Source organism: Dromaius novaehollandiae, chromosome 1, assembly GCF_036370855.1.
Source record: "Dromaius novaehollandiae isolate bDroNov1 chromosome 1, bDroNov1.hap1, whole genome shotgun sequence".
Classification (NCBI taxonomy): Eukaryota; Metazoa; Chordata; class Aves; order Casuariiformes; family Dromaiidae; genus Dromaius; species Dromaius novaehollandiae.
In genome coordinates this window covers 90,811,378-90,820,253 of record NC_088098.1, presented here as the reverse complement: position 1 = coordinate 90,820,253, position 8,876 = coordinate 90,811,378, and the positions used below count along the sequence as shown (strand labels likewise).

At 48.7% G+C, this 8,876-nt stretch overlaps 1 protein-coding gene across 2 annotated transcripts in view; it reads left to right on the top strand.

The window, feature by feature from the left end:
* The first annotated feature begins 1,215 nt into the window (after nucleotides 1-1,215).
* The window catches only part of VANGL1 (VANGL planar cell polarity protein 1), a 48,837-nt gene continuing 41,176 nt past the window's right edge, over nucleotides 1,216-8,876 (top strand). Inside the window, exon 1 of one of the 2 annotated variants that reach the window (XM_026110550.2) lies at nucleotides 1,216-1,436. The gene's annotated coding sequence lies outside the window, so the exon portion shown is untranslated. Of the gene's footprint in view, nucleotides 1,437-1,835; nucleotides 1,953-8,876 lie in introns of those variants that run through there. The other variant, XM_026110551.2, reaches the window with a different exon arrangement.

The following is an 8,876-nucleotide window of genomic DNA, read 5'->3' as shown; positions in this document are numbered from 1 at the left end:
CTTTTGTCACATTTGCCCCACCTCTGAGCACCGGAGCAAGGAGGAAAAAAGTCCTGTTGTGATAATTCAGCAGTTGGGAGCCATTAGCACCCAGTGATGCTGAGAGACAGGCTTTCAGCAAGATGTCAAGCACTTTCCAGGGCAGGGCAACTGTCTGGAATGCAGCAGAGTACTCAGGCCTTGGGCAAGTTTAGACACATGTTGATGCATAATACAAGATGGAGTCTATCATTTGAAATAGGCCTTTTCCAGTCAGTCACGGGGTTGGGTAAGCATGTACACCATGCAATACAGGAGGAAATTCACCTACCAAATCAGAGGGATATGGAAACATTTCTTCTAATTCCTGATTGTGTTTCATTGTAAAGTTGTTCTACATTGTACAGAACTTGAGTAGAGGACAAGCACTACAAATAAAATCATGACATTATTTTGGAAAAGGGGAGTGAGGGGAAGTTGAAGGGGAAAAATTAAAGATGCAATCCACAGAAGCTGCAATAATACAATGCAGAAACTATGTGGTAGGAATAACTTCAGTAACTTCTGTATTTGTTCCTTTTGTAGACTGGATTGTTCTTCAGTAATTCAAAGCACAGGACTAGGAGGTAGGTGGTCTACATTTTCTTTATGCATTGTCAGCTGCTAGTTCATTGTATGACCTGAAGGCTTAACTATTTTTATAGGGTGAGACAACCCAAAGGTGAAATGGAGAAGGAGCAGCATTCAGAGACAGGAAAGGTGCCTTGCACGGCATGCAGAACTCTGCCTTTTTCCTCCCAAGCTGCCTAGAGCAAGTGGTGTAAAGAGTTAGGTGCCAAGGCAGATGGGAAGCCTGTTAGAGGCTTTGGGCAGACTAGACCATCCTCTCTGGGGGGCAAGAAGTCCTTCTTCATTGCAGACCTTTCATTGCTGGGGGGAAAGTGTGCTGCAGCTGCAGGCTACAGGTGGAGGAGGACACCAAGCAATCCCGAAGGCTAGATTTTGCTGTGCCTAGTGATACATTCACCCTTGGTGGAGAGAAACCTGGGAACATGGGCATCCTAGCTGGGAGACCTTGAAGAGACTAGTCTTCATCCTGGAGGGGAGTGTAACTGTAAGAACAGGTGAGTAGGGCAAGGCTGGGTGGAGGAAAATTGCTATGTGGGAAGGGCTCAACAGGTGGGGGGCTGGAGCAGGGAGGTGTCCAAGGGATGGGTCTCAGGAAGAGAGGCAGCAGCAGCAAGTGTGAGGGAGCCTGTCTAAAGGTTGAGACAGGGAGGCAAATTTGTAGTGAGAGGTTCAAAGGGTGAAGTCAAGTCTCTAGGGTGTGAGCAGTGGGTCCTGGCTCCCAGTCCCCATAAGAGGGTGTGAGCAGTGGGTCCTGGCTCCCAGTCCCCATAAGCCATGGCTGCAGCAAGGACTGGATGCCCACGAGGTGCGGTTCAGCCTTCGTGCAGGTGAGCTGAGCAACGGCGGGAGTGCAGGTGGGAGATGCTGGGGACCGGGTCTGGTGTGCGGATGGTTCGTGCAGGGGAGCTGAGCAACGGCGGGGGTGCAGGTGGGAGATGCTGGGGACCGGGTCTGGTGTGTGGATGGTAGGGCTGGGGTGCCAGAAGTGGCAGGTTATGGGGCCCGGGGCCCGGCCTCGCAAAGGGCAGTTGGGGTCGCAGAGGGGCTGTGCGGGGCTCTCGGGGGGGATCCCCGTGTGGGGAGCGCGGTGGCTGCTGCGGACGGCGGCTCCGCCGGGGCAGGGCGCGGGACGCCCGCCGCCGCCAGAGCCGCTGCGCGCCGGGGCTGGGGCTGGGGCTGGGGCCGGGGCGGCCGTAGCCGGGAGAGGGACGGGGGTGCGGGGCGGGGCGGTGCCGGGCACAGGAAGCGGAAAGCGGCGGCACCAGCGGCTGCGGTCGCCGCCGGGGGAAGGCGGTGGCGGCGGGTCGGTGCCGAGAGCGGCATGGGGCAGCTGCGGGAGGGAGGTAGGTCGGTCGGTCGGTCTGTCTCTCGCTCGGTGCGGGGTCCGGTCCGCAGCGGAGCGGGGGGCTGCGGCGCTGCCGTGCCTTCTGCCGCTGGGACCCGCCGCCGCCCTGCCGGGTTGGGGCTGCCGCTTCCCTGGGGAACCGTTCCCTGCCGGGGCCGCAGCGGGCTGCTCTCCCCGGCCGGCGGGAGCAGGGGAGGCTGCAGCCCGAAGTGGGGGAGGCGGCGAAGCTGCCTTCTCGGCCTTCCCGCATCGGAGGGAGGGGGTCCCCCGGGCCGACACCCATGTCCCGCCGGGCCCCTGCAGCCCCCGACCCCGGGGCGGCGGCGTGCGCGGGATGCGGCTGGGAGCCGGCCGGAGCTTCCTCTGTGGCCGCAGACTGCGAGCCGAGCGGCGCCGGGCGGGCGGAGCGGCCGCCTGCGCCCACGGCTGCCTGCTGGGAGCCCGGGGGCTGCGGCCGAAAGCCGGCGGGGCAGTGGTGCCGGCTGCGGCGAGGGCTCCCTCTGCCCGGAGTTTCCCGGAGGTGCCGGGGAGCCGATTCCCGTCCCTTGGCTGCGGCGGGAGCGGGGCAGGTCTGGGGGGCATCCGGGACGCCGCCCGCCCGGGCACTGGCGGCGGCGGGACTAGTCTCGGCCGTGGAGCCACGCGCGCCCTTCGCTGCGGGGAGCGAAGCTGCTTCGTCGTAGGGTCCTGGCTTTGATGCTTCTCGCGTTGCAACGAAGAAGAGTTAAAGTTCTTACGAACAAAGCCTTTTAATTCAGGAGAGAGCTGTAGGTTTAGTCCCTCACAGTGGGCAGCAGTTTCTTTTCCAAGCCTTGTGTTTGAAAGAAATGGTGCACAACTAACAAGCCAGCATGAGTGAAATCAGAGTGTTTTGAAGACTCTGCCAATGCATCGTTGGCCAAATCATATAAAACAAGCTGCTTTGTGTTTCAGCTCATCCATCTGGGCGGCTAGGGGCGTGATGGGGGGGATGGGGACACAACACAGAATTATGTTTCTCTGGTTAGAACCTGATTTGGTCAGTTGGAGTGACAGCCGAAATCATGGGCTTGCAGGACTGAGTGGTTGGTTCTGTTCCGCAAGTTACAGTATGTGGAACCTCACATGGCTGGAGATATGTCTGCTCCAAAAACACAGGCTGCAGCACAGTAGCTGTAAGGAGATCCTCCTTTCTGTATCTTAGAAATATTGGCCTGGGATGCACAGCTGAACATTTCTGAGTGTGCCCAATAGAGGGCAAAGCTATTGCATTAGCTGTTCAATTTCAGTAACGGCAAACTTTGGATGGCCACTGTGAAACAACATTTGTTTTCTTATTTAAAAGATTGCTGAGGGTGTAAGTTAACTTTCTTGTGCCAAAGGCTGAGTTCTTTGACTGCAGGGTCTGTGGAAGCTTAAATGACTTGATGACAGGTTTTTAGTCTATCGAGGCAGACTTAGCAGTTCTATGACTAGTTGGAGCATTGTTTCTTTGGACCCAGGTTTGTCGACAGTCTGTTGCCCACAAGGTCCTTGCAGCTATAAAGAGTTAAGAAGTTAAGTGATGCTGGCTGGAAGAGGAAATTAGGATGTTGCAGAGTGTGTTCCATGATATTGTTGCCTGTGAGCCCATCACTAGAGCATACTCACATTGAGGCAAAGAGAGAAACTCCCTTAAGTTGCTTCACCATTGCTGAAGCTGCGTAGTCTTTGAGGAACTTCATTTTGAATGTGCTTGGCTCTCTTTCCCCCTCTGGGGTTTGGCTATAAAGCTGGCTGTAACTCTGGGACTTGTATTGGCTTAGTCATCATTTTGCTTGTTAATTTTGAAAAATAAATGGTGAATAGAGTCTTACAGAAAGCCTCACTTAAAAAATGTTCCTTATGAGCTGAAATTTTGGAAGGATTTCCAGCCTGTGTCAAACCACCCAGGCGAGTAGCTAACGGCCTGTGGTCGTTGGCCAGCGGCTTTGAAAGGAAAGCGGATACTTGAGCTGTGCTTGGTGGTAGTTATTTTAATATAAAGCCCCTTGTAGCTGCTAGTGACGTGTTGCTTTTGGTTAGTATTGGCAGTATTCTTGGTAGACCTTGGTGTGTTACGAATATGTGCACCTAGGGAGGCTTTACCATAATGGAGAGAGTAGGATACTGTACTGCAGAAATGCTTCCAGCATGACTCTGCCAGTTCTAGCAAAACTGCATGTTGTGTTGTTGTGGTAACCTTCCTTTCCACCCACACCTCTGACAACCAAAGCTAAGAACAACATCAGAAATGTAGCTTTGTTGTTGCAGGGCCTGTTGCCATTGCTGTGTAGGGATAGGGACCTGAGAGACTGACCTGAGTAGAGAGCTGTGCTGTCCAGTTCTGCCAGTGGGAAACAGCATTTGTACAAGGCACAAGTAGCATCATGCTCCTCTGTATCTTGTACTATTGCTGGGGAATTTGGTGGAAGGAGAAAACAAGTATTCGTCAAAACTATTCAGTAATTTTTTTAAAACTTTCTTTTTAGTTTTTACTTCAGAAATACCATGCTGTTCAGGTCACCAAAAAAAAAAGTAGTTAGTTCCTCTGTGGTCAGCACTCCCACCCTTCCTCCTTGCAGAGTCAGAATGGCACTGGCTTTATAAAGGGTTGATCGCAAGGATGAGGTTAGAAGGAAGCTGTGTTGTGGAATCCAGCTCTGTTGTGTACTGGTGTTTGGTCAGGGCCTCTAGACCTGTGGGGGTTTTTTCTTTTGTTTTTAAAATCCAAATAGGGACTGTAGAAGACATGGAGTGCTCTAAAGGAGGGAGTACACAGTCAGTAGATAAACCCTCTGTAATTTATAGCCTTTAATGTTCTCTCAATATTTGACTGCTATGGCTACAACTAAACTTTGAAAATAAGATATGAGTACTGTTTGCTTGGACAAGCAGCGTTTGGAGGAACAGCTCCAAGACAGATCTTGCCTCAGTTTGTTTCTGTGGGGCTGCAGGGCTTTAAGTGTTGGTATTGACAGCTGTGTTAGTGTGTACTAGAGCACATGAGACTGCATCACAAAGATCAGAGGTATGCTCGAAGGTCCAACAACTCAGGAGATACACAGATGAGGAAGTACGAGTTTTCACTAGTCTACCAGATTGGTAATTAAGGTATAGTTTGCAAGACTGACGTGAATGCTGGGTAGGCTTTCCAAGATTTGGACGGTGTAGATGTGGTTCTTGGAATAGGCGAAGGACATCCACTGGGGAAGTAGTGGGTTGGTGGATCCTGTGCAGAGAACTTCCCAAGCCATGGGTCAGCTATGTAACAGAGGCAAGACGCTGGGACTTACTGCTGGGAAACACTATTCGCTTGAGTATTGATTTTGTTCAGGCCTTTTCTTTGTTGTCAAATAGCATAGCCTCACTACATTTTCAGAACAGTGTTATTGCATATTCTAATTAAGCATATGAGTGGATTGCTTCAACAAATACAGTGGCTTATCTTTTTGAAATATCCATGTCATGGACTTATGTTTTCCAGCCTGAGGGATGCAAATTCCTGGGAGTCCATGGGCTGTTTCTAAGAGACCTGTGAGAAGCAATACAGAAAAGAGAACCTCTTGCTATAGGGCTTGAATTTGCTGATTACTGAACATTTTTTTTTTTAGGATGAGGGGCTTGCAAATTAAAATCTATCATTAAAAAGTGAAAATTTTAGTTTATATATTTCAAGGCCAAAATATGCCTTATTTAATGATATGGAAAAATAAAAAGCTTTTGGAAAAAATGATTCCAAAAGCATGTTGGTAGTTGAAACTGAAGCCCTTGGCTCTGCAAGTAGATAAACATGGGTGAACTTAGGTGCCTACAGATCAGATTGTTAGATTGGGGCCTACTCAGGAAATTCAAAAGCGAAAAGTTCCTGCTGTATTGCTCATAGATCTTTCTATACAGTTGAATATAGTAGGTTATGTAACCTCTCATTTTTCTGAAGTGAATAATAGGAATATGCTACAGCTGTACCATGTAGCAGAGTTAATGCTACAGTTGAATATTTCTCAACTGCCTTACAGTTTCTCTTTCATATTATTTAGCCTTGAAGCCTAGTGCTGTCCCTTAGCATAGCTCTTGGGGTTCTGCATGTTTAATTTGCAAAGCTCTTCACCTCACTAAATGAAGAAAAATTCTTCAGCGTGATAGCTAATGGGCTTACATTATCCTATAGACAGCTGGTGCTGTTTAACAAGTGAAGCCAAGAGTGTACTGAACTAAATGTGTGCACATACTTGCAGACACTGGTGGCTGTTTGTGCTCCAGATGGCATTTTCAAATATATGTAATTTCATGAGCCAATTGGTAAATTAACTCTAATTCATTGCAAGTTCTAAATTGGGTAAGATTGAAACTATACTGATAAGGATTTCAAAGTTGAGCTGCTGTGGAGTTATTTGCCTCAACTTCACAAGGGAAAATCCATTGGGATATAGGGTGTTCTTGTTTACGTTTGCCTTCTTTGATTTAAAGATGTAACGTTCTTTCAAATTTCCCTTGGGCTAGGAGCCAAATTGTGCTCCCTTGAAGACTATCACAAAGCTGACTTCATTAGAAATGGGATTGGGCCGCAAGCATGGAAAATAGCAATTGAAAAGAACTTTTTTTTTTTTTTTTTTTTTTTTTTTTACATTTATGAATCTTTTTATGTGAAAAGAGGGAGTTGCAATGAGTTGCATAGCTGTGTAGAAACTGCAATTACTGCAATCACTACTGCACTCGGGGAGGGGCAACTACATTTTTTCACTGCCATGCAGGATGTAGCCACCCTTCTTGCCAGAACAGGGTCCCAAATCTTCCTTTTAGGCATCCTTAGCATTGTTCCCCATCTTGTAGTTCAAAGTAAGATGAAGTGTGCTTCTGTCATCTGTGAGCAAGGGAAAGGCAAAATGAGAGTCCCAGCCCTACTGGGAGCCCAGTGCTCAGTGTGTAGTTGCACAACAGGCTGGTTTGAATGGAGGAGGAATTCCTGTCTGCCCTCTAGCTGTTTGCTTGTGCTGCTATTCATCATGGCGTTGGTTGTGTTGTTTGGGGCTGTGCCGTGAACTAGGTCACGGAAAGGATCCAAGACAAAAGCACAGCAAGGGGGAGAATAGGGATTTTTTTCAGTGGTGCTGTTTGCTCTCTGAGAATTGCGTTGACACAACTGAGTGGTGAACCATGATGTGGAGGTGGAAGTTACTTACACTGGCTTTCCTGTCAAAGCCGAGGTATAGTGTAACTGTACCCTCAGGCCAGAGGAGCCGCCTTTCACAAAGGGCCAAAAGCTCTGCAAACAGACCATGTCTTCAGTGAGAGTCCTGTGAGATGTAATGATCCTTTGTGAAAGCATTTGAACTAATTAAATCAGACTCTCAATTGTTGCTTGTTTGTGAAGGGATGAGGCCCTAAATGATGGGCTGCTGCTTAGTGCAGAATAGTTGTCCTGATCCAGAGGGGGTAGAATAACGATGGTGATGACTAGTAATTCTGCAGTGGAGGGTTTAAAAATTGAACTTAGTTTGGATCTAGTTGTGCTAGGTAGGTTGCACTTGTCAACTTGCCTACTGTAGCTTTGTTCAGGCTCTAGGAGTGGGATCTACTGGGGTGGTGGCCTGTCCAAGATTGGTTTCTGTTTCTCACATCAAAAGGGCTCCAAATAAGAGACTGTCTGGGCTGTTGTTTTTCTTTTGGTCTCCTCCCTACCTCTTCCTCAGCGGTTCAGAAAAATTTTCTGGGGTAAGGCTAGTCTCCTTTCTGCCATAACATAGACAGGAGATAGTTAACCTACTTGGTTTGGCTATGAGAAGTGCATGGTTGGACCACTCTCTCTGCAGGCTGTGCTCCTCTCTCCTTGGTTTTCTCATTTCGTCTTGCTCAGGTTGAGAGTGGTGTTTAACTAGTTGCCCATGCTAAACTTTGCTGGTCAAATCTAGGAAGCCTTGAAGATCAGCCTTAGCTGAGCACCAGACAAAGCCAGTGGTCTTCTCCTTTTTCCAGTTCTTGTCAGGCAGATATATTTCTGTTCTCAGTGGGCCTGTAGCTGCCTCAGCAGGAAGCTCTGTATAACCATCAGTGTGCCCTGCAGCAGGGGCCAGGAGGTGTTGCAGAGTTTCTGTGTTCAATATATTGCTTTTTGACCACAATCCAGGAGCCTTAACGTTTTCTGGGGATTCTCTTGTTGACTTTTCAGAGCTGTGTCAAGGCTATTGATCTTGTTTACACAGAAAAGGAGAGTTGGCATGATCCAGCCTGCCCCCTGTTCTGGTGTTCGCCTTGCCATGAGCCTGACTTCTGTGCCTGGTACCCCTCACTGCCTTGCTTTACCCTGCCATAAAATGGGAACTGCTAACTTTGTGGTTCGTGTCTAGGAAGCTTGTGTATTTTCACAGCAGTTTCTACCTGCTGAAGTGTTCTCTGTCTCCAGAGAAATGTGACCCTGTGTTGCTGGAGATAGCAGGGGGCACGAGAAGCTCTTCTCCTAATCTGTGTCTCAACTCTGATTCTTCTGTCTGGGAGTTGAGAAGAAATTCTGTCCTGTAATTAAAGGAAAATGCTGGGAACTGACACTTTTCTCGTGGGTTCCCCCATAGCACTGCCATGTGATCCTGGGTGAGTAGTATGCCTCTGTGCCTTGGTTTCCCCATTCAGCCTCCCCTGGAGGTTGTGAGAATTGTGCATGAAGGCAAAGTCCTTTGAAATACTAGCTAGTGGGCCATCTATGCCAGCTTTCAGTATAAGAAGCCTAGGAAAAATTAGTAACCCTTACTGAGGTACACCAACAGCTCCCTTTGTTTTTGCTATTCCTGTAATCTGGTAGTATGTGTTTGTAAAGATAGTGTCTACCCTCAAAGAAGCAACTCTAAGAAGTTTTCAAAGAGCCAGTAGTTTAAGCCCATGACACTTGTTAACACCATTCATATAACTGAGAGTGTTCCTGGTTTGTTGT